Here is a 26,187-nt window from a genome sequence, read left to right as displayed (position 1 = left end):
TAACATGTTCACCATAATTACTTTTGTGCCATCGGTGTAAATGTCAAGATGGTAAAAACGGCAGTAATGTCTTAGTTATGCTGATAGTTAGAATGCCACTTTGTTCTAAAAAGTAATCGTTTGAGATTTTCCCTGGTTTTGTTATTAACTTTCTCAACTGAACTAAGTCATCAGCAGTGTGTCAACTCCTATCCTAAGTGCTTTACTTGTGTAAAATATTTATATCTAAGGGAATAGCTTAGCAGACATTCCCACTGAAAAAAATAAGTTAAGACAGAGATTCTCTGAGAAGAAAAATATTAAAGAGCATTGATCCAAACCTTTAGTGACTAGCTAATATTATTGTGATCTAACCACTGTGGCAGAATGTTCTTCAAACGTCGAAACGAACAGCTCCGTAACTTGCACACTGTGCTGTATGACAGATGGCAAAACCTGTTTTGATTTTCCCCAATATCTGAGGAGCAGCAAGTGGAGTCTGCGCCTCTCACTTTACTCTCTCTCTCTCTCTCTCTTTTTTTTTTTTGTCATTCTGGTTGGCCTGACAGCACACGGATTTTTACCTCTGTGATCTATTCTCTGGATGACTATGTTTTCAATAGCTACTTAGTATAAAAATAAAATGTGCAGGTTCCATCAAATAAACTAATTAAGGTTTAGAAAGTGTCAAAATCCAAAAGCCAGGAGGAACAGATTAGACACTGAGTATAAAGACACATAGACCTGACAACTAATGTGTTGCCTTGGTAACAGGAGAATCAATATCCTTCAACTGGGCAGATAGTTGACAGTAATTTTTGCTGGGTCAGAGAATTGGGAAGAGAGAACCACCTTCTGCTATGCAAAGAACCGTTCTCTCCTTTTTAACCAAAAAAGCTAATGAAAGATTTGTAAATATCTGTTGTAAAATTGCAGCCTAGTCCATGGGGTTAGAGAAGGCCTTACCAGGTAAAAGTGATGCTGCTAATGGCAGCAGATGCATTTCTAGCTCTTCTAATGAAGACTGCGCAGATGCACTTTCTTAGGTGCACCGTTTTCTGTAAACGAGAACACATAATGCTGGCGTGCTTTCTCTCTTCTGTTTAGCAAAGAATATCTGCGTCTTCAGTACTGCCTGATTACAGTGGAAATTAGTAGTTTCTTGGCTGGAGTGGCACAAATGGCTCTGCTATTTCACCATGTTTACAAAGAGACTGGATTAAACCTTACTTTGTACTTAGTGCAAGTCTGTCATTTAGCAGAGAGAGTGTGTCGATTTTAACATCGGTTTTCCCAAACATGCTTAAAAAAAAAAAAAGGCACGGCAGGTTTTTGTGTCAGTTAGTAGGGAACAATAACTGACCTAGCAGAACATGATATTTCCTATCAAATCCGTTGAAAGAAAAATGATGCTGCAGGCAGTACATAATGGAATGCATGATTAATTTCCAAATAGAGAACAGAAAATATTTTCATTCTTTTTCAGGAGTTCACACTCCAAGCCAATGTGTTCCTTTTTCTTTCTCCTTGTTCTTTTTTTTTTTTTTAGGACCTAAACCTAGTGAAACTATTTTGAAACACTGACCAAAAGTCAATATACAACTTAGTTGAATAAAATTCCATAATATCTTTTTAGTAATGAGTCTTGATAGCTCTCTCTTATTAAGTGCCATAATGTGATTTTATGGTGAAATTAAAATATGGGCATGCAATGTTAATACAAGGGCATTAACAGAAATGTCATCCCTAACAAATAAGGCACTGGGAAATCTGCCCTGTAGCCAAAGAACCATGCTCATTTTTGCCTTTTGCTATAACTTATAAAAACAAATCTCAAGATGTAAATGCCTGTGGGTTAGATTTCCAGTTGAGAGGCAGACGACAGGCTTCAGTGGGGAAAAGGAAAGAGGCAGAGTTTTTGTTTGTTTCAGACAAAGAATTTCTGGCCTAGGGCAGTCCAGCTGCAGCTGCTGTCAATATTGAGGCAATAGGCCTATTTTTCTAACTAGATCAAAAGGATGAAATTTTGACTATGATTAACGATATCAGAGAGAAGAAAAGGAGGAGGGAGAGAGAGGGTTGAAGAAAAGGGTGAAGTGAATCTTTTGGAAATTATTTGCTGGCATTCTCTCTTTCAAATTAGAACAAACTGTATCTGGATCCATTTGTAAATAGGAGCAAATAGTGTAGTAGTAGTATTTTCTGCTGTGGGAGTGAGAGGAGGTGGGTGGGTCTGTGGTTTTTGAGAGGGAGAACTGCAGACCTTAAGTGTTTGAAATCAGATCAGCTTTATGAAGAACATTGGTTCCTTATTTGCCAGTTGCATCCTGTTCTAATTTTTTCCCCTCCCTGGCATTCCTATGTTATTGTTCAAAGAATAGGCCTCTGGAGAAATAGTTGGCTGTTCTTGTTCATAGTAAGTGAAAGTTACACTGGACTGTAGTATCTTCTGTGCCCTTGCTCCATCCGCCTTGGGTGCTCAAAAAGGGTGAGAATGGGAACTGGAACGGGACCCCCACCTTGACCTGTGGCTCCCGGAGTGTCTGGAAGTGGATCCATCACTTGGGCCACTCATTCTGAGGAACTTGAGTATATAGTAAAATGTCCTCTTATTTTACCACCTGCCCTTCCTCACCTATCCTTTTTTAATTCTTAAGTTGAAAAAATAAGTAGTGATTAGGCAAAAAATATGAGAAAAAGAAACAAACCTGAGTAGTGACCAGAATGACTCCTTAGGACTTACTCAAAAGCCTATTAAATGAGTACTTCTGTGTTTCAGCCCTGTGTCAGGCCACTGGAAATAAACCGTAGAATAGTAGGAAAAGTCTCTGCCTTCAAAGGCACAGCCAGTGAATCTGTGGGAAGACACATATTCTGGTTCATTTTATAATTTTGGCTAATCAGATACTGGGACATTAGCTTAGTTATTGTCTCTGTCATTCTTCTAAAGACGTTTGAGCTTCATGTATGTGCAGAGAGCAGTAAGGAAATTCTTGAGGAAAATATTAGTTATTGGAAATTTGATCTAAATTATCTGGTTTTATAATATACACCATATTTTATACTCAGGAAGGATTTTTTAAGATTAATTACAGTAATTTAAAGACTGCAAAGGATACGAAGGCAGTTGATGGAATTCCCAAGCTCAGAATAACACGTCCTCCTGGAGTCAGGTCACCTGTTCAACATATTTGTTCCTGCCCTTTGCTAGGGGTTTGTCTGTCTTAAAGCTGCAATCTCCAGTAAGGCAGCTAACAGCCAAATGCGACTATTTAAATTTAAACTTAAGCTAATTAAATTTAATTCAAAATTTGCTCCCTTATTCAAATAAGCTATATTTCAAGAGCTGCATAGCCTCATGTGGCTAATGGCAATCATACTGGATACAGCACGAAAGGATCATTTCCATCACATGTAGTCAGCCTTTCTGGGATCCCTAGTATATACTAGGAATTGTATCACTGGTAACAAGAGTCTTCTCTCTCAGGGCTATTTTATCCCATAAATAAGGTAACCAGAGGTTATGATAACATCAATGAAAGATAAGGACAGGATTACTGAGATAGACAATAGTAGAAATTAGACACTTTGAGAGGATGAAGAAGACCTTTTTTAAGGAGCTAACATTTGGACTGAAATCAGATATCTATGAAGGAGCAAGAAATAATGTTGTGGGCATGAGCCCTGAGGTGGAAAAACTAGGCTTGTCTGTGGCTCATCCTCGGGTACAGAGTTTTGAGGAAATGTGGTGCTGAGTGCTTGAGACAAAGTCATTTCGTTAGCGCAGTCACTACCCAGCACCTTCACCAGGACACTTCTTCCGTATCTAGGCTCCCTTCCGATCCACATTATGACATCTTCTCAACTGTGAACAGTAAGTATGCCTATTCCCCCTGGCTTCATTCTGAAGCTAGAGAGAAGCTGAAAAGAACACATTTAGTTTTTTTTAAAGCTACTTATGTTTCTGGGACCTGATATGCTCTATCTGATTGTAGTTAACATTGAGCTAGGAGGCTTCTGTATGCTAATGCTAGTTATTGTCTTTATCTGTGAGTTTCTTAACAGTTCAGACTCATTGAACCCTCAAGAAAAGTAGGTGTTTGTTTCTCAAGTATTTCCTCTTCTCTGAACAGTGTTTTGGCCTCAGCTAAGCTGAACTCTTCTTCTAAATTCAAGGTCTTAGGGCCTACAGTGGGATTCACACTTCCCAGAGAAGTTTCTTCTCTGATCAAGCAGTAGGCTCCAGGTCACACTGACACTGGCCTTTATTAGGACTTTCTCTGACCTCCAGAAGCTGGTTACCTGCTCTTTATGAAGAGGATGTAATGTGTATTTGTGTTACAGGGCAGGGAGAGGGACAACCCTGAATTCCCAAACCTGTCCGTTCTAAATAGGTTCTGCCATCTGTTGCATCAAGACAAAACCTAGTAGACCTTTAATGGAAAGGAATGTGAATACAATTAGTGTGCAATACAGAAAAGATGAAGTATATAATTTCTAAATCAAGCAACCAAAGTTTCCCATCTTCTTGTGGGTAAAAGTCCACCCAAGAGGGGTTGGCCCAAAGCAATGCCTGAAAGTCAGACACAGTGTAAAGCACCTTATAGCGGGGACACATTGAAAAGGGTCAGAAATGGCCAGACAAGTCTGGGAGGAAAAGAGCAAAATCAAAACCAAGATAAATGCTGCCATAGTCAAATGTCCCCACCAGTCTCTCCCTCACATCTGTTTTGACCAGTCCAGGACCAAGAAACAAGAGCTGCTTCTTCACATGTCTCTCTGCTCCCTGTGCCTCCCTCAGGTCTCCTTCTGGCTCTCCGTCCTGCTTCCATCCTCTTTACTCTCCTCCCCAGATTCTTTTCTGCACAGCTCCATCCTCGTTTGGGTGGGACAGGAAACCTGGAAACTCCCCTTTTCCTGGGGGCCCCTGTTACATTTGGATGAGTAATAAGACCTAGTAAAATCCCTGTATCTGTCTTTTTGTAGACCAGCAAGAACAAGCCTTAGGAAATGGAGCATAAACATTTAAATAATTTTATTTTCAGTAAGACACACTGAGAACTGGGGATGTAGCCATTGCTTCCTGAGGAAATTGTGTGGTGATGAAATTAATGATGGGTTAAAACAAGTACATACAAATGTCAGAGTTGCAGACAGGGTAAACTAGAAGGCCCTTCTGAGAAAATGTTCCTCCACTTATCACAAAAGTTACCTAGAAATGCAGCCTGGATTGAGGAACACTGTCCCTGAGCTTTCTGTGAAAATTCTTCATACTATTTTTTTTTTGCTTTTTTCAGATGCATAATGCAAATCTAACTATAAAGCATGAGAATAGAAAGACAAGGAATGAAAGTAACAGATTATAATGCCTCGGATATTCTATGTCTCTAACAGCCAAACACATCATTTGTATTTAGGTAACACTGTTCTCTGCACCAAATAAAATTTTTTCAAAGGGAGATAGTTAATTGAATGCATTTGAAATTGTTTTGTAAAACTGAAAACAAGTGTTATTTAAGGAGATGATTCTTTTCTTCTTAAAAGACCATAACAAAACCAACCATGAAAAAAGTTTTGTTTTTTTTTTTTTTTTCTACTGACAGCACTGTGGGAGGGACAGGGTGTCGAGTTACTCTGAACAGGCTCCAGTAATGTTGACAAGTGATGTCTGTTGATAGGGCTTTAGGGCAGAATCAACCACCATACAAACTCTTCAGATGTTTCATTAATAGGATCCAGGTCAGACAGATCTAGAAAGGAATTAGATGATGGAAGACTTGTTTTTCCTAGTAGCTTTGTCAGAATGAGGAGACAGTGATGGAAGGGAAAGCTAGTCAAAACAATTTGTGTAGTTTGGTTATGTGTGAGCTAAGCCTGTGTGTGTTGGGGGGTGGGGAGGTGTGTGTAAGAGGTGTATATGTGGGGGTAAGTGTGGGGGTGTGTTTGGAGGGTGAGTGGCTGTGTGTGCTTATTGGCTGAAAATTGAAGGATATAAACTGTGAGGTGGCTCCTAGAAATACATGAACTAAGACAACAGGACCCCAGGGGAAGTGAATTATGTGGCAAGTTGTTTGTCTATGTGATACTGGGAATACTCCCCCCCCCATTTAATTTGATTTTTTATTTAACTGCTTTTTCTTTGCATTTATACACAGAAGTTTGTTATGATACACCTAAAATTTCTAGTGATATGCCTACCACATATGTTCATATTGTGGATCTTTGAAAAGAATACACACGTTATGAAATTAATGTCACTAGAGAGTTTAGAAGAAATATGTTTTGATTCTGGGTAGAGTAGGACAATTTTTTTTCCCCCAGAAGTACATAAAACTAGAACATATGAAGTAAAATTGTCTTCACTGAGTTAACTTTAGGACCAAGTGGATTTTCTGTGTTCACTGTTGTGTTCTTTTTTGTATGTCCTAAGTATTTAGCGAAGCCCTGGGTCATAAGGACATCGGAAATAACCAACTGGGACCTGTGAGTTGCACATCATAAACTAGTTCTTCCCCTTTAGACCCAGTCTTGACAACTTTAAGTTTTAAGTAATTCTCTTTTAGAAATTTGAAAAATATTTTCTGCAGAAATTGAAGTTTTGAAATGTTACCCAAGCAGCTCCTTGTTTGACTTTCTTTATTCTCAGCTTAATATAATTTAGAATAATCTACTCATAAAGTGCCACTAGTATTGATAATATACTTTGTACCAAAATTGTTTTACTTATTAGCCTCTCAGAACCACATATTAAATTCCTACAGTTAGTGAATCAGATTGCATATGAAATTGAGACTTTACTTAGCCTAGAACATGACTTTATAAGAAGGGGAAATTTGCACACGGGCGTGCACACAGATGGCATGCCATGTGATGAAGCAGAGGTCAGGATGATGTTTCAGTAAGCCAAAGGAATGCCAGAAATTGCCAATAAGCCACCAGAAGTTAGGCAAGAGACATGGAATAGATCCTTCCACAGTCTTCAGAAGAAACTAACCCTACCAGTATCTCCATTGTTTAGCATCCAAATGTGTAATAATGCATTTTTCTTATTTGTCACTCAGTTTATAGTACTTTGTTATGATCACCCTAGAAAATAATAGATGACAAGAGGAAAAACAGAACAATGGTGATTACCATGGCCATTCCTCGTTTTCACCTTCTAATGGTGTTCTACCAGACCAGAAGAGGTATGTTTACCAAAAAACCCCAGTGTTGCAAGTATTTGACTATTTACCAACTTTGTCATAAAGAAGCAGAGTTGCTAAAGGATCTGCAATCACTCGGTAATACAGCTCTTGACTTTGATGGATGGAACTTGGCTTTTCTTCTCTGCCAAAGCTGCTGACTGGATAAATGTTTTATTCATGAGTCCCAGGGCAGGAAGGAATACCAAAGGTTTACGAATATTTTAAGAAACTCTTTGAGATGTCAGGCAAGTTATCAGGAGGCATTAAGCAAGGAAGCTGAGGTACTACATCAACCCAGCTAGACTGTAAGCCCTTTTTGCAAAGGCTAGAAGCAATGACCATAGTCACGGGCAGTTAGTCCATTTCTCTGTCTTGCATATTGCATAGATTTGCATCTGTGATCACACTTACAGAAGCAAGAAATCCTGTTATGGCCTGGAGGTCCTTATGTGTCCAGTTAACCTAATTTAAGAATAGTTCTTGTCCTTAAAGTTCTACCTGCCTGTGGATCCAGATTCGAGATCTAACCCCTGAATTGCAACAGCCTGAGTCAAAGATACTTAAATGATAACCTGTAACTTTAGCTTAAAGTTGCAAGAAGTCCATGAGCTACATATTTTAATTACTTATTAACAAAATGGTATTTCAAATAATTTAGCATAATAGATTATTTTCTGCTGTAAGAATAGGGGATAGCTTAAGTGTAGACAAATTTCTTTATAAAAAGTTTTATATATGTCAATAACAATGATCCCTAGTAAAAAATATTTGTACTGATGCAAGCAGCCTTGTGACAGAAATTCTTAGTATAAGTAATGACATTGACTTTTGTCCTTTAACTCTGTTATGACAGAGAATTTAAATATTTAATAATATTTATTGATAAAGTTTAAAATTACTTGGAATTTTAAATAATCATATAAAGTAATCCCTTAAGATGTGGTCAGTTCATAGTTGTCAATTCACACATCTTCCTATTGCCAAGAAAGCATACACCTAAGTCCAAATAAATTCCCAAATTTTATAATCCTATTAAAACCATACCAGGCCCTCCCTGGTATACAAGGGGTTAAGATGCAGCCCTATGAAGCTCTCCACTGCCACTGCAGCACATGTTAGATCCCAGCCAGGATGCTGACCCACATGACACAGTGACCTCTCCTCTCTCACCCACTGCTCCCCTCAGCAGTGTATTTTGGTCAATCTGCCTGTTTCATTCCCCACTCTTACTATGAGTCCTCTTCCCCTCTCCCCCACATATCTGGTCTCATTCTAGCTCTTGCATGCTTAAATAAAATAAATCTTTTATAAAAGAAAACCACACCAGGTTAAACTGAAGGGTAACAATATAAAGTTCATCAGTAAATGAAAAAATAAGCAAGTTGTAGATATCTACTCCCCTTTATGTTGGAAAATTTCACTGTTAAAGACCCTAAGAACTTTCCTTTGGATCCTGGTTAAAATAAAAAATCAAAATGCAGAAGTATACAGGGACAGCCACTCTGAAATATCCTGTCAAGTCTCATCAAAATATGCTAGTATATTCTCCCCTTTCTGTCAAAGTCATTGATTATTTTCAATAAAGAAAGTCAGTGACAGTTGCTAGAATTGTAAAACTCAGCATAGCAACTAGGTGATGTCTGTCATTCTCTAATAGACAAGAAGAAATTTACTCATTGCATCAGAAGTATATTTTTGGAGGCATGGTTAAATATGGTTTCATAAAGTGTAACAATATAAGCAGAAAAATGAAATGTCTATAATACCCCAAAACTCTCTTCCTAGATTCATTTGGGTTTCCCAAGAAACTGCTTATTTTAGGTCCCTCTTCAAAACAGAACAACAGTATGTTAAGAGCTATTTTAAAATTCAAAATGTTTAAACTTATTCTGATTTCTTTCTTGGGCAATAGGTACTTCTTACCTTGGAGATTGCAGCAATCTGAGAATGCCTTGACTGTTTCAAAGTGCATTGGCCAGTGTCATTCGCATGAGAGTCTAAAGATTTGGGTTGTTTAGGAGCAATTGAATAGGTTGAGCATTTTATGATGGTACATTTCTTGGTTGCCTCACGTCTCAGAAGAGTAGAACTAACAATGGAGGTTTAAGAAGCCATTAAAAACAAAACCAACAACAAGAACTTGTAGAAGAATTGTAAATGGTAGCAGCAGCAGTATCAGCGATAGCCCATCTCCAGGACTAGCCAGGGTGGCACCCAGGTCCCAGAGGCAAAGGCAGTGGACAGAGGGGGCAGTCCAGAAGTTTCAGTCAGTGTGCTCTTGCCTGTGAGTCCAAGGTATGATAGGAATCAAGTCTGCTGCCCAACTTCTTTAGTATCAGCCTAGTTCTTCAGGCTTCCCCCATAACTCTCTGTTAGTTTCCCAATATCCTTTCAATAACTCCTATTCTCCCATCGGCCCAAGTGTATTTTCTGTTTTGTTTTTTCCTTGCAACTAAGAAAACTTTCTGATGAAATACTGTGATTTCATTTTGCCTGCAAAAGCTCAGAGGGCTCAAAATGTGGTCAGGTCGCAGCAAAGTTGCTAACTAGAACCCACTATATATAAGGAAGATAGGGTAGTATTTGGTGATTTTCTGTCAAGTTCTGTTTCCTCAACATGCTTAGTCAGTAACTAGAGAAAAGTAAAAGGAGCTTATTCACTTTCATAAAAATATTAATAGTAAAAACAGTGGCAATAGCAGCTAACATTTATTGAGACCTGCTGTGCCAGGAACTCTGCTAAACATCTCTCCCTATGTAGACTCTTAATTGAATCATCTCAACAGTCCCATACCAAAAATACTGTTATCACATCATTCTGTTTAGATGCAAACTGTGGCACAGAAAGGTTATGTATCTTGCTGAGCAGTTCACATTTAGGAAATGTGAAACATGTTTGAAGAAAGTATTATCTTATTAGTAACTTGTGATCCTAACCTGTGTACATTTAATTGTTATGATTGTTACTGCTAGTGAATTATGTGTAAGATGATTCTAGAAATAGGCCATAAACCTAAGTTTAAATGTGCATTTGAAAGGCAGACAGTGATTTGCTCTTTTTTTTTTTTTTTTGTTTTTGATGATGATGATAAAAAAGGAAGGAATAATCTTTGGGAATATGGGTAGGGTCAGGGTTGGGGGGGAAGAAGGATGTGGTATACAGTTTGTAAATATTTAGTTCTAAAATCTATGATGGTTTCTATCACCCAAGGTTAGCTCTAGAAATAGCTCACATCATACTCTGAATAATAGGTTTGTTTTTTTAGGTCAGTGCATGGGTTTCAGAAAAAAATAAATGCTAGAAAGAGATTTGCCTGATATTTTCTGCTTCAGACTAACTTGCAGCACATATTATTTTAATGTTCAACACACACTCTTCTTATTCTGCCATTAACCACAGAAACAACTTATATTTGCAGAAGACATCTTAAATATGTAAACATTAATTTACCTACTTGGGATTCATAGGAATGAGACCTACTTAATAGTATAATTTAAAGCTCTTCTAAAGAAGGATGTAAAAGATTAATAACACTTAAATAGGAGTAAGTATGTTGAAACATTTTGTTGGTGTGCTCTGACGAGAATTGTCAAAAAATCGAATGCTGTTCAGGAAAAAATGTTAGTTGCTTTACTTATAAAATTTAAAACATTTAAAACTAAGCCATTGAACTTCCTGAGATCTGTCTTCAGCTAAGCAAAAATGGCTTTTGAAAGTGCCCTTAAAAATATTCAAGAACAAATCTGTTAGAGAATTGTCAAATGTCTCCTAAGAAAAACCAGGCTATAGCCTGATAAAGTGAAAATGTAATACAAAGTATACGCACCTCTAGAATATATTATATCCATATATTTAATATATACATATAAAATGTAATGTGAGATATATAAAATATGCAAACACACTTAACATATATATATATTCTATAAAATATTCACAAAATAAAATTCAGCCCATTTTAATAGATCTGCACTTGTCCATAGTCATGTTTGTTGCCTGTTTCTTCTTACCCTTGGATCATAGTTATACCATTAAATCTCATTATAATTTTAAAACAGAACCATTCCCTTTCCAGCTGCTGTGCAAAAGCAAATTACTGAGATAGTTTAAAATGTATGAAAGGAACTGTCCAACAAACTGGATTACTAAGAAATCCCCTTTCTGAAGTCATATTTTCAGGGTGTTTTAGTTTTGCAAAGGCAAAAATTCCTAAAAGGGTGGGACAATAATCTTTATCATTAATAGAAAAATGCCAGTTTGTATATCTTTACTAGCTATACCAAATTTTGTCTTCCAATTAGTTGTAGCTACAAATTCAGTCCTGTATTTTTTTCTGTGTCTCCATTATTTCCGCTCCCAATGTACTGTGAAAAAAGAAAAACTAATTTTATCTTGGAAGAAGATAAAGAATCATTGTAAATTATTGCAAATTTTAGATGTAAAGAAAGTAGATTTAAAGGAGAACATTAAAATAATGAAAGAACTCAAACTACCTATTATGATATGTTTATAGAATTTTTATACCAGAAATGTAACTTTTACTAATAAGTCCTTTAGAGTGTGCGTATATATACACACACACACATGCCTATATATGTGTATATAGATATGTATACACATACTACACACCTTGAAGATTGATTTACAGTGAGTAACCAAGCAACTTCGAGCTTTTTGGGAGATTTTTTGACTCCATGATGCAAACTATATTCCTCACCAGAAAAGGAGTAAATTTACTGGGTAGCCCATAAGTCTGATTTTCCTTTGTGTATTCATGGAATAGTTATTGAATGTCTACGATCTGCCAAGCTTTGTGCTTGATAGTGTGTGATGAATGATACAGCCACTTTCTTGGCTGAATAGGGCTTAAATTTGGTGGGTGAGAGTGATTGTGATATTATGTGCTGCACATAATAGGAGAGCAAGTAGAAGGTGTCAGTTTCAAGGAGTTTCTAAGAGGATGAGTTTAAGCTGGGTTTTCAGGGAATAAGTCAGCAGGAAATATATGGGTTGGCGGTAAGTGAGTTCTACACTGAGAGGAACATGTGTAAGTGTTGAGAGGCAAAAGAGTCTGGGATTCCTGAAGATGCAAAGCAGGTCTGGACAGTTATAGTTGGCTCCAGAGCCATAACCAGGCACAGATTATAATGGAGTGATGAGAACTATGAAAACACAACCCTAACCCATAAACAAATGGCTTCAATAACCAATAAAGGAAGGGAGAAATAAATGAAGTTAAGCAGTGAGGCTGGATCTCAAGATGGAATGAGAAAGTCAGCATAAATGCTGATGGCTAGAAATGTCAACTGCAGGAGCAGACTGTACATCATGGAGATGGATTTACTGTAGTGGACATAGGAAGGCCGGCAGCGGTAGTGTTCTGGAAAATGGTTGAGAGTGTTGTGAAGCAGCATTCATTCAGGCGTAGGTCTCAGCATGCTGACATGGTTGATGATGATGAACATGGAAAAAGTGTATTGTTTTGAAGATAGATGGGGATGAGTGTGTGTAAAATACGACTTTGCTTTTGGAGGAAATTAGGTAAGTTTCATTGAGAATCTTTTGTCAGTTTTCAAGTTTCTACTTGACATAAATTTGGTGATCCTGATTAAGTATCCATTATTAATATTTCTGCATTATTAATGACTACTTATTTTTAGAAAATACATTTTTCAAACAATTAAATGAATTAGTTTGATGATAGAAAAGGATATAAAGAATTACTTAGAAGATACCTATGTGTCTTCCATTCAGTTTTATCAAGTATGGCTTTATGTCAGATTTTCTTTTTTTTAAAGATTTATCTATTTATGCATACAGAGCTGGGGTACAGGCCAGAGGTACAGGGGGTGGTGAGAGGCTGCACCAGAGACAGAGTGGGGAGCAGAACAGGCAGACTGATGAAGTACACTGCTGAGGGGAGCAGCGGGTGGGCCAGGAGAGGTCTGCCGCACCATGTGGGTCACCTCCAGGGCTGGGGATCAAACTCATGCTGAAGCAGCTCCAGCCTCCCAGCGCTATGCTCTACCCCACTGTGCCTCCAGGGAGGCCCCATATGTCAGATTTTCATAAAATATTTTAAAGAAATAAATTATTGCAATTGTATTGGATTTCCATGTGCACTGCCTGTCAACCCCATCCCCCTTCCTCCTCCAGAGATATGTTATCCTGAATTTGGTCTTTCATTACTCCTTTATTTATGAATTATCTTACTACATTGTGTCTATCCTTAAGGAATACACAAAACTGATTTGTTATTGAGATAACATTAGTTTATAACACTAAGGGTACAAGATAATGTTTTCTCATCAAACAGTAAGTTGGCATCCATCGCCAATCAATCAGTTCCTTTGACCCATTCCCTCCCCCTTTTTTTCTCTTTGGTAACCACCATTCTATTGTCAGTCCTAGGATTTTTTGTTTTATACATTTCACATGTGAATGAAATCATCTCATATTGGTTTTTCTCCTGAGTTGTATCATTTAGCACATTCCTCTCAATTCATTCATGGTATAATAAATGGCAAGATTTCATCTTTTTTTTTTATTATGGGGTAGTATGCCATTGTGCATATAAACAATATCTCCTTTATCCATTCTTCTGTAATAGGGTTTGATGGTTAACTGTGTATCTGAACTGTTATAATTAGCTGAACACAGAGTGAATCCGTGAACACAGTTTCATATGTCTTTTTCAGTTAGTATTTTCCTATTCTTTGGGTAAATACCAAGAGGTGGAATTGTCAGATAATATGGTAGTTCTATCTTTAATTTTTTGAGGGATGTCAACCTGTTTTCCATAGTAGCCACATCAATTTGTATTCCCATCAACAGTGGACAAGGATTTCTTATAAATGGCATTGCAGGAACATATTACATTTATTCATATGCATTTCATATAATATACACTTCATACAGTATTTCATTTAGATAGGTATCATTTTTCAGCTTTTGAGATTTATCCATTTATTATAAGATGTTTAGTTAATATCTTTAGCTGCTCAATAAGTATTTCACTCTGTTTGCATACTATACTATTTTAATGATAAATTCTTTTAATAAATTATATAGTTTCACATATTTACTATTATAAATAGTGCTATAATTAGTAGTTTTACTTCTTGAAATAAGAGGAAGTATCATTTGGTTACATATACCTAAGTTCTGGAATTGTTCAACAGGTGCTACCTGTTTGCTGAAAATAAAATGTCAAAAAGAGTTCATTAGATAATCAAAGTGAGAATTCTAACCAGGAAACAGATTTTACTTTGTGAGGGATGTTCCAGTAAATGCAAGTTTGAATTTAATTTATATAAGTAAGAACAGTGCGTCACTGACATTAATAATATAAGTATCCTTGATAAGAGGGGATTCTTGTTCTCAGTTGTCCTGATCTAGAAATAGGCTATTATGCTAGAGGGAGACAATACAGCTTTTATTCTCTTCTTCTCAGCAGAATGCTTTCCAGAAATGCAAAGGATGGGTACCATTGTTAAATCATTTTTATCTGGTTCCTTGATCATCAGTGGGTATGAAATGACTGGTTTTACCCTTAAGCAACAGATTCTCCATACAGGATAGAGTCTATGAAGATGGCTTGGTTCTCTTTCATATGTGGAAGCCCAGAAAATTTCACCATTTTTGCATACCCATCTCCAATATTACTAAATAAGGCCACCTGCTTTCCAAAGTAGTCTTACCAGTTCATATTGCTCTATGTCATTGGCAGTTCTTACTATTGTCAGACATTTAAATTTGTGTCAACCTAATGAGTGTGAAATAGCATATCAATCAGAGACCAGCCAGAAACACTTGAGGTGTTTCAACAAAAGAAATTTAATACACGTAATTGATTGGGCTGATGATGGTACAGCTGAGAAGCGAAATAGTGTGGTGAAGCAAAAATCACAATAGTAGAAGGACAAAGGAGAAGGCAGTGTTACCAGAAACCATAAGTCTGGGCCACCTATCAGAACCTAAAACCAATGTAGGGGACGGGGTGTGGGATTGGAGCCACAAAGGCTCATGGGGGCTGCCAGAGATCGTACAGGAAGCAAAGAGTAAAGGGGAGAAATGCCAGACCCTCCCTTCCTTGTCCTTTTGTCTCCTTCCCCAGTGGCCCCCACTGACTAAAATTTAACTGGAAGGCAGAAATTACTTGGGTTATAAAGAGCAAGGAAATAGATCTGAAAGAAGATAATTGACTAGGAGAAATGTTATTGCATTGTGATTTTAATTTTCTTGCCTCTGACTTCCAGTAAGAATTGTTTTTTTGTTCATTTCCTGGTGGTTGTGTTTCTCCTCTTCTGAGTTGTTTTCATATTTTTCTTATTGACTTTATTTCTTTTTTTAGGGATTCATAATATATTCTGAATATTCAGCTTTGGCAGTTGTATGTATTGCTAATATGATTCAATCTATGGTTAATTTTCTATTTAGTGGTACTGAAGCTTTAAAATCTAATAAATCTAATAAATCTAATCTAATAAAAAGAAACTCGTCAGTCTTTATATCAAAGTAAGCACTGTTGTGTTCAAGAAAATCCTTCCCATCCTGAGTCATAGTCCCTCATATTTTCTGTTAAAAGTTTTAGTTTCACATTTTATACTGTCTTCCATGTATTATGGGGGCTTATTTTATTTAGGGTACAATATAGGTATCTCTTAAATTTTCCTTCTATAAAGATAAGTGATTTTCGTTTTCAAATACTTGATTAGTTTCTCATTGCTACTCTTCACATATATAATTTCCATGTACGTATGTAATATCTACTCTGTGCCATTGGGTTAGTTTATATCTGTGAACTACAGCTTAATGTCCTCACTAAAGTAGTAAGACCTAATTTCTAACAAGATTATTCCCTTGTTTTATTTCATCTTTGGCTAGGGTATTTCAGAGTTCTTGATGTGTAAATTTTAAGATGACTATGTCAAACTCAGTAAGAAAAGTTCATGGTTTACTGATTATAGATTACTATGAGCAAAACGATCACTTTGTAATTGCATCTTTCCATTCATTGTCATGGTATATGTTCTGTTATTTAGATCATCTTTACTGTACTTTCTTTTTCTTTTTGATAGGGAAAAAACATTTGATTGGAAAACAAACTTCCTCTATATAATTATTACACACTTCTGGATTTTTTTCTTGATATGTTATAGCTTGGCGTTTAGTTTAATATTTTTGCATTTAGCATTTTACATGAAACTGCTAGTGCAAAGGAATTTATGTAATTTTATATACTCAACTTGTATTCAGACACATGCTAAAGTATTTTTTCTGGTTCTCTTTTTTCCAAATTACTTATTGAAGTTAAGTGGTTTATGTCTTTTTACCTGGGGCTTGTAGTTTCAAACCTCTACAAATGTACACATTCACGCCCTACCTATCACCCGTGCTCCAACAATACCTTTTCATGTTTCACTAGGGCCCTACTCCCATCTCCCTACTCTCCCCAATCTACTTGCCTCAGCTTTGCAGTCAGATGTTAATATTTTGTTATTAGTTTAGTTTTAACTGACCCTTTGTTATACTTCTCCATAGTCTGTACATTGGTGAGACTATTCTGTATTTCTTTCTCCTTCTGACCTCCTTAGCATGATCCTCTCAGTTCTACCCATGTTACAAATTTCAAGAGTTTACCTATTTTTACAGCTGAGTAGATTCCATTTTTTGGGTATATGTTTCATACTTTTTTAATTCTGTCTACAGTTTCTCCTGGATTTTTATAAAAATAAGATTATGTTGTATATGAAATGATTCATTTCTTCCTTACAAAATTTTATCTTTGTATAACTTTTTCTGTATTTCTTTACTGGCCTGAATGTGTTGAAAAATTTTGTGATAGCTACCTTTTCCCAGCTTTAAAAGGAATTATCTTTCTATTAAATATACTATTCACACTAGGATTTTGTTAATTTTGCTTTTCAAGCTAAAGAAGTTCACCTTTCTACCTAGTTTTCAAATACTTGCTCTTTAATTAAATATTGGTGTTGAATTGTATCGGAAGTTTCCCTACATCTATAATAAGAGATAATAACATGTGTTTCTCAAAAGCTCTTTGAAGACTAATGCCTAACCCAAGCAAAATCTGAACTTGAAAAACACAAAGCTCTATACTGTATTTTTTCTTATGGTCATAGATAGATGTAAAATCATTTTTTCAAAGAACTGTGAGACTACTTAAAACTGATAGGTGGTGTTTTCAGAGAGAGAAAGAAGATGAAAGTTGGTGATTGGAGGTAGAACTGGAGATGGTAGAAAAAGAGTCACTACCTTCATCTGTAATGTTCTAATAGCCTTCTAAAGATGAACATACACCTAACTTTCATAAGTTTCAAAACTGTATACTCAGGAAAAAGCAGATGTGTAAAATTAATGATATAAGTTATTAAATTATAGGTGAATGTTAATTTACAAAAACAGACAATTAGAAAGTATTTTTCATTTTGATTATAACTAAGTAAATGATTTAAGTAGTTGAAGTACAAATGTGGTCTTAACATTTGAAATTAGAAACTTGAAAGCATAAACTTCATTTTTCATGCAAAAATCAATTAAAACTCATGTATTTAAGTACCTAATTACATAGAGATGTGCATTGAAAAATGAAATGTTGCTAACAAGTACAGACTAATAGTTATGGTGTTTCTTGGTTGGGAATAACATTGTTCTAAGTAGTAAAATACATTCTACATTCCCTTTACATTTATTTAAACATATACTTCTTCCCTATAATATTTGTTTTTCTCTCTTTGGGATCTAAGAATTAGAAAATCTTTTTTTTTTTTTACAGCATAATTTTTTTTACATCATTCTTCACTTTGTGCATTTTTCCAGCTCATTTGTAATCCCCATGGGCTGCCCATCACCAGTTCACCTGTGTGCCATCACCACAGACCAGTGCACTCTTTCCACCACAGTTTCGACCCCCACACCCACTACTACCCCCATAAAATGTCTCTGGTTTAAAGTTGTTCATTGTTTTCATTTTTACTCTATTACATTTGTTAGTCTCTCTCTCTCTTTTTTTTTTTTTTCTTTCCTGATCACTAATACTCCTGATATGAGTGAAACATCTGATATTTTTCTTTCTCTTTTTGGGTTATTTCACTAAGCATGATCCTTTCCAGGTCCATTCATGTTGCTGCAAAAGGCACAAGTTTATATTTTTGATTGCTGAATAATTTTCCAGTTGATATATATACCACATCTTCTTAATCCATTCATCTGTTTTTTGGCATTTGGGTTGATTCCACATTTTTCCTGTTGTAAATAGAGCAGCAATAAACATGGGGTTCAGGTGTCCTTTTGACTTAATGTTTTTGTATCCCTTGGGTATATACCACATCACCCAAAGAACTAGAAAATCTTTAAGGGAGCAACTTTTCCCCCTCACCTACAATGTAAAAGTAAAATGTCACAACATAAGGATTTCTGTATCAGGGCTGGGTTGTCTAACTAACAGACTGACAGTTTGAACATGAGCCTGGGATAGCAGCAGAACAAAGATAGATGTGTACACACACACACACACACACACGACATGCATATATGCATGTGCACATAAAACTTACATATATGTACATGCATATAAAATATATAAAAGTGTGACTTCATGTAAAAGAATGAAAGTAAAGGTTTGCCTCACTGGCTGAAATTAGAGCATTTCTATACAAATTTTCAGAAGCCTGTCTGTCATTGAACAAAGAACTGATTACCATTGGTTTTGAAAAAATTTTGAGTATTCCTACCCAATTGAGTCAAATAACACACAAAACCTAAAATAACAGTAACACAGTAAAAACAAATAGTCTACATAAAGTAGTTTTCAGGGAAGTCCTTGGTGGGGCTCAGTTCTGTTGCCTCTAGAACAGATGATAGAAAACTCATGCCAAATGTTACTTTTGCTTTTCTCCTCTTGTTGCAAAATCAAAGATCCTTTTTGTATTTCCTTTTAGTGGAAGCAGGTACTATAAAGGTCTTTCATAAAAGCAAAGTAATATAAACTGAATTTTTTGAAGAGCAGGGTTTATCTGTAATCATTGTTCGGAAAAAAAAAAAAAAAAAACAACCCAGGCTTGGATTTATGCTTGCTTTATGTCCTAGTATTGATTTAAGTTGGACTTATATATGGGAGGGGTGAATAAGGGATGAGTATATAATCCTTCCACTGTTTTGCTTTGGGCAGCTTTTAAATTTAGTAACATGGACACATCTCTTTGTGAACGAAATGTAGGAGAAACCTTAGTGACTTTTATTTTCAGACATGTAATCCAGATACTTGCAAAAGGCCTGGGAAAAAAAGACTGATCCCAGCACAATGCATCTAGAATAAAGGGAGTGGGGGATAGCCAAGGAGGGTGTGTGTGTGTGTGTGTGTGTGTGTGTGTGTGTGTGTGTGTGTGTGTGTGTGTGTGTGTGTGTGTGTGTGTGTGTGTGTGTGCGCGCGCGCATGCTCACACACATACATTAAGTGCATTTGGTGAAATATGAGTTTAATCTTGGAAAAGGTGAAAAAATAATCAAGTAGTCTCTGATTAAATGTCAAATGACTTCAAAGAAAAGAAAAAAAATCCCCAAATGGTTCTAAAGGATTAGCCTCAGAAGGAGAATTAAAAGTTAGACTCTTAGGTCCAATTGCTTTATGGAGGGGGGCATTTAGACAAAGAGAAAGATGAGCATAGGAAGAAACTGATGGACTGATGGTAGTCGGTCAGTCTCTCGCCTGACAATTACACTGGCATCCTTCCCTAAACTTATTCATGCTTCTGAGTCATCTTTTATGACTTGTGTTAAACACTTCATTTTTTATTAAGGTATAATTAACATGTAACAGTATTGGATTAGGTTCAGGTGTACAACATGATGATTCAATATTTATATATATTGTGAAATGATCACCACAGTGAGTCTTGCTAACTTCCGTCACCACACAGTTGGAAGAATTAATTTTCCTGCAATAAGAATTTTTAAATGCTTGTTTCTCAGTCAATTGTATAATGCAGTATTGATTATAGTCACTATGCTAAATGTTATGTAATTTTCCATGATTTATTTTTATCATTGAAAATTTGTACTTTTGGCTCTTCACTGAATCGCAGATCCCTAAACCTCCATGTCTGGCCACTACCAAATTCACCAATCTGTTTCTGTATCCATAAGTTTTTTTTTTTTTATTCAGGTTCTATATATAAGACTATGGGATTATATGGCATTTGTCTTTCTCAGAATATGTCTAGCATGATAAACTCAGGCTCCATCCATGTTGTCACAAATGGGAAAATTTCATTTTATATATATTTATATAAGACTAGCACTACTGATGCATCAATGCATGAATACATCAAGAAGTTGTGGGAGATATATGTATCTTGGCTACTGTAAGTAATACTGCAGTGAACACTGGGGTACACATATCTTTTCAATAATTCTTTTCATTTTCTTTGGATAAATATCCAGAAATGAATTACTGGATCACATGGTAGTTTTATATTTATTTTTTGAGGAACTACATACCATTTCCCATGGCTGCTTCAGTTTACATTTCTACAAATAGTGCAGAGGTCCCCTTTTCTCCACAACTTACCAACACTATTTCTTTTTGATAATAGCCATTCTAACAGCTGTGAGGTGGTATCTCATAGTGGTTTTGATTTGCATTTCCTTGGTGATTGATTCGTGATGTTGAACATCTTTTTATATGCCTATTGGCTATCTGTATGTCACCTCTGGGGAAATATCTATTCAGATCTCTTAATTTTTAAATCAGAATGTTATAGAGTCCATGAGCTCTTTATATATTTTGGATCTTAACTCCTTGGATATATACTTTGCACATATCTCCTACTATTCAGTTGATTATCTTTATTTTGCTTATGGTTTTATTTTCTGTGCAGAAGCTTTTTACTTGGATGTAATTCCAATTGCCTATCTCTGCTTTTGTTGTCTTTGGTGTCAAATCCCAAAAAGAATTATTGTCAAGACCAGTATCAAGTAGCTTACAGCCTCTGTTTTCTTTAGGAATGTTGTGGTTTCAGGTCTTAATATCTAAGCCTTTAATGCATTTTGAGTTAATTTTTACATGTAGTAGTTCAGTTTTATTCTTTTGCATGTAGCTTCCAAATTTTCCCAACATTATTACAGATCGTCCTTTTACCATTGTATATTTCTAGTTTCTATGTCATAAATTAGTTACCATATATGGATGGGTTATTTCTGGATTTTTGATTATGTTTTGTTTTATGTGTCTGTTTTTACTCCAGTAACATACTGTTGAATTGTTTTAACTCTGTAACATAGCTTGAAATAAGGGGAGGGGAGTTCAATTCTTCCAGCTTTGTTCTTTTATGAAATTTGTTCCCCAGCATTTATCTCCATTTGGATATAATCAGATTAAGTCCAGGGGAGAGAGAGCTCCCAGACTAGGTTATTAGTACCTGCAAATCTCATTGCTTAATATGAGGATAATGGGAAAATAGCCATTTTTTTCTATATATGCACAAGCCTTGAGGTGTGATTTTTATAGTCTATCATAATGTTTTAGGATACAAACAGAAAGAAAAGAATTGAAAATTGTTAATCTTGAATATGTAGGGAAGGTTTTTTTTTTTTTTTTTACTCAAACAACTATTCTAAAGATAACTAGAGATGCAGATCCATCTTAATCATTGCAGGATCATTATTGTACTAGAAGACAATTAAATCTGGGTATTTACTTAATTAAAGCAATTACTGTTACCTTTCAAATACCAGTAATGGTTATGTTATGTGGTTTCATCAAGGTGGACACATGAGCAAGTCAGGTTCTTAGGGTTAGGTTTTAGAGCCAGGCTTGAATACGGGCTTCACTTTATTATAGATCTGAATGATCTTAATCAAGTTGCTTAATCTGAGGCTTAGATTCCTCAGTTATAAAATGAGGCAATCAAAACTCCCTCATAAATTTCCTATGAGGAGCAAATGAAGTAAAGATACCACACAGTGCCTTACAAAGTATCCAGAAAATGGTGAAGTTGGTATAGAAGTGTTGATTACTCAACAGAAAATTTGTCAATAGGTTATTTCATGTTTGTATATTACTGTGCTAAGTTATCCAACTTCACTGGCTTATTGACATGATGGTATGCTTTCTCCAGTGCAGGCAAGGCTCTCCAGATCATGTGGCTGATGGAGTAAATACTGAGCAGCAACATCCTTCATTCTGCTATTCTGCCTCCATTAGCAAATGACTATTCATAGTCACAAGATTCTCCTGTGCTTGCAATAGTTACTCCCATGTTCCATTAATAAAAAAAGGGAAAGGGGCAGGAGACCTAGATCCGACGAGTCTGTCCCTTTCTCATCAGGAAAATCAAATTTTTAGAGATTCTGCATTGCTTAAGAAAAAGACTCAGAATCTAATTTGGGTTTGTTGCATGCATGAATGAATTTTTCTGAACTCTGAATTCCTCAGCAATAAGAGGAATTAGTAGAGCTCATTTTTAGAGGGTATCATAAGAATTAAATGAGAGAATATGTTTTCTGAAGCATTCTGTTGACTTTACTGTTAGAGAAATATCGTTCAATTGGAGCTCCCTCAAAACCTCCTGTCCCCAAGAATGTCTTTGGACCTTTACTGAGCATCTTTCAACCAGCTGTTTATCTCCAAGTCAAGTTACTGCTTACATAGGCTGCACAGTTATGATACCATTTAAGTTTAATGCCATGCTATTTAAAGCAAATATCCAGTTAGCATTCTTCCAAAGTGTAGAGATGAAGAGAAAAAGGTGTGCGCGCATGTCAGCATGCATATGTATATACACATGTGCAATGGTGGCTTTATTTGGATAAAAGTTTGCTGAGTTTTCAGTATTAGCTATTTCAGCCTTGGTTTGGTGCTAATGAAGGGTTAGCACACAAAATTAGTAGTAAATTAATGCTTATTTCTGTGCTATACACTAGAGTGGCAGGAAAATTACCCAAATTAGATTCAGGTAGTGACATTCATCATGGCCAAGAATTATGGGATCTAAAGGGATGTTCTGTGAAATACTGGTAGTGAGTCACCTCCATTATACTAGAAAACTCTAGTATCCTTGTTCTGTTACATGTAGTAGCTGACTCCTAAAAATGGCAATTTAAAAGAAAATTCCCCTCAGTAGCATGCACAAAGCACATATAACATTTAGCACTGGCTGCCTCATAGGATTTATGGGAAAATTCAGAATTAAGGCTCAATAATGGCTGCATGCTGACAAAGCAGAAATTGCCAAATTGGTTTGCAGTGCAAGCAAATCCCTACACCAGCAGCCCCATCAAAAGCCAAAAGCACACTAGCATTCATAAACCATTTCAAGAGAATTCACCACTATCAACCCTTTTCCATGATATGGCAGGGTTTCAGCACCATTGCCAAAACTGAGATACTTTCTTTGGGGTGAACATTACTCATTCATACTTCTGATTTGAATTGTTTATTGACTGGCTATAACCATGTCATCCACAGGCATTGGATTGTTGATTTTTCTCCTCAACAAGGTAAACAGTGCTACCACAATTCAAGCTTGCAACAAGCTATGTGCTATTTTTCTTGTAAAAATGATTGACCCTATACAGAAGTTTGCTTGTTGCAGAGGGTATTTGCATACATTGCATCATTGAAGAGAGACTTAATTTCCAAACCTATGAAACATTAACTCCACAAATTCTTCAGAGCTCAGAGCCTTATCTGACACCCTCTTCATGCTCTGAGGCCTTCTCTGATCAATTCTGATGCCTGGGCCCGGGGGCCCACAGAGTATGCGTCTGCTTTGTATTTCTGCCCTAATCGTTCACCCTGCCCTGGCTTATAATGGGAATATTGACTGGCCATTGACTGGATCTGGGCAGGCAGACTTTGCAGTAATTATGAATGAAAGGTGTCAGTGGTGAAGCATCTCATTCCAGATATTTCTACACATAGTCAATATTGACTTTTGTAAGCGTGACTGAGCTCCAAATGGCTTACAGTCATAAGGGAATGGCCAGTTGAATAGCTATTATTTCATCCAGTTGATGCTGTGCTTTTTTGTGCAAAGGGAAACAGGAATGCCTAAGCATGCACATTTTACACCAAACTGGTTCTTGCTTTCAATAGCTGCTGAAGAATATTAGCTGTTTTCCCTAGGAAGCCAGCTCCTGGGGAGAGGCTATTCACTGCAAGTGGAAAGCCATGTTAATTTTCAGCAAAATTGTAAAATAATAAGATATTTCTATCAGAACTTGATCATTAATATACTTACTCCTAACAGAAAGATGAGTGTTTACTTACTGGATCTCTTGAATCCTGCTTCACCAGTAAACTGAAGCACTATAGCTGAAGAAACATTCCAAATTAGCACACAGTATCTTCTAGTGTTTGTGCAAGTTCATGTTCTAGGCAAGGGCAAAAATCAGGCCTTCCATCTGATCCAGGGTCCTGGGTTTCCAACTGAGATGCTATTCACTTTAAATACTCTTCTCTTCTCAGATCCTAGATGCTACTGCATGTCAGAGCCACTTTACATTTTTAAGATTACTATGTAGCTAAATATTTATAGTGTTTTTCCATTTGTATGATTATCTTGATAATAAAGACTTAATTATTTTTTAGAGATTTATTTATACATTCAAGAACTGGGGGGTAGGGCAGGGGTGAGGAAGGTGAGAGGATTCACCTTAGACAGAGTGGGGAGCAGAACAGGTGGATTTACTGAAATACACTGCCGAGGGGAGCAGTGGGTAAGACAGGAGAGGTCTGCTGCACCATGTGGGTCAGCTCCCTGCCTGGGGATCGAGCTTATGCAGCTACTGCATGCTGATAACTTCATAGTGCTGAGACTTAACCACTTGTACTACCAGGGAGGCCCTATATTTTTAAAACATAACTACAGTGATACCATCGTAGCTTTCAGAGCAACATTTACTATTTGCTCTAACTTCTAGATTGAGGGAGATATTGAGGTTATAGTTGCCTCAAGAGTATACAGCTAGTAAGAGGCACAGCATGCACTGACTGAAAAGCTGGCACCTTACCTCACTGTGCTTTACAGCCTTGCTAATAGTGAAGCAGCACAGGCGTGCTAATAGTGATAGCACCGACCGTTGTTCATTGTGTCCTTACTATGAAGCAGGTAACAAGTTACTATTGTTCTAAACATTTTATGGATTTTTTAAATTCTTAAAACAATTCTAAGATATATGTGCTATTATCTCCATTTTACAGAAGAGGAAATTGAAGATCAGAGAAATTCTAAGAGATAGTAGTAATTGAACTGGGATTTCAACACAAGATTCAAACTTTATTGCTTGTGCTCTACCTGCTGTCTATCCTGCCTTTCAAAAATGAGAATGGGAGCCCAACATTGGACAAGGGGACATTTGAACTTCAGGAGGATACAGACAAGTTAGATTTCAGATTTCAAGGGTTTACTTTGCCTTCTCTGTTCAGCCAAGCAGTGAGACAGAGCTGTGTAAACCTGTTTGAAAAAAGCACGGGATTCCTGGAAACCCCAGAATAAAGGGATGGTGATGTCTTAAAGCAGGCCAGGTACTATGCTCAGGTCTGCAGCATACCGGTCTCTAATGTTCTGTGATATAATTTTGGAGACCCTCTTACTACAAATGAGGACTGTATAGCTCAGGAATCTGAAGTAATCCTCACACATTTCCCAGCCTCACAGCTGGGAGACAGGAGGGCGGATTTGTGCACAGGTGGTATGACTCTCAGTCTAAGGTACTGGGTCTAAGCTACTGCATATTAGTGCAGTGCAGTCCCACCTTGCCTCCCGCCACATCTTGCCCATGTCAGGCCTTTGCCTATACTCAGACTTTCCTTGGGGGGTGGACTGTTCTCTGTGTGACAGTATGTTCCTGGAGGATCCCTCAGGAGGGTTGACACTGCTCCCAAGAGCATGTTGGAATCTTGTGGAATTGGTATTGGTGGCTGCAGTGATGGAAGGTGTGGAGTCTTACAAGTAGCTTATGGTCAGGAAGGCTCAATGTCCCAGGTACAGTCCCATG

Source organism: Condylura cristata, unplaced genomic scaffold (genome assembly GCF_000260355.1).
Source record: "Condylura cristata isolate star-nosed mole 26May11 unplaced genomic scaffold, ConCri1.0 scaffold00004, whole genome shotgun sequence".
Classification (NCBI taxonomy): Eukaryota; Metazoa; Chordata; class Mammalia; order Eulipotyphla; family Talpidae; genus Condylura; species Condylura cristata.
This window is presented reverse-complemented; position numbering follows the sequence as displayed.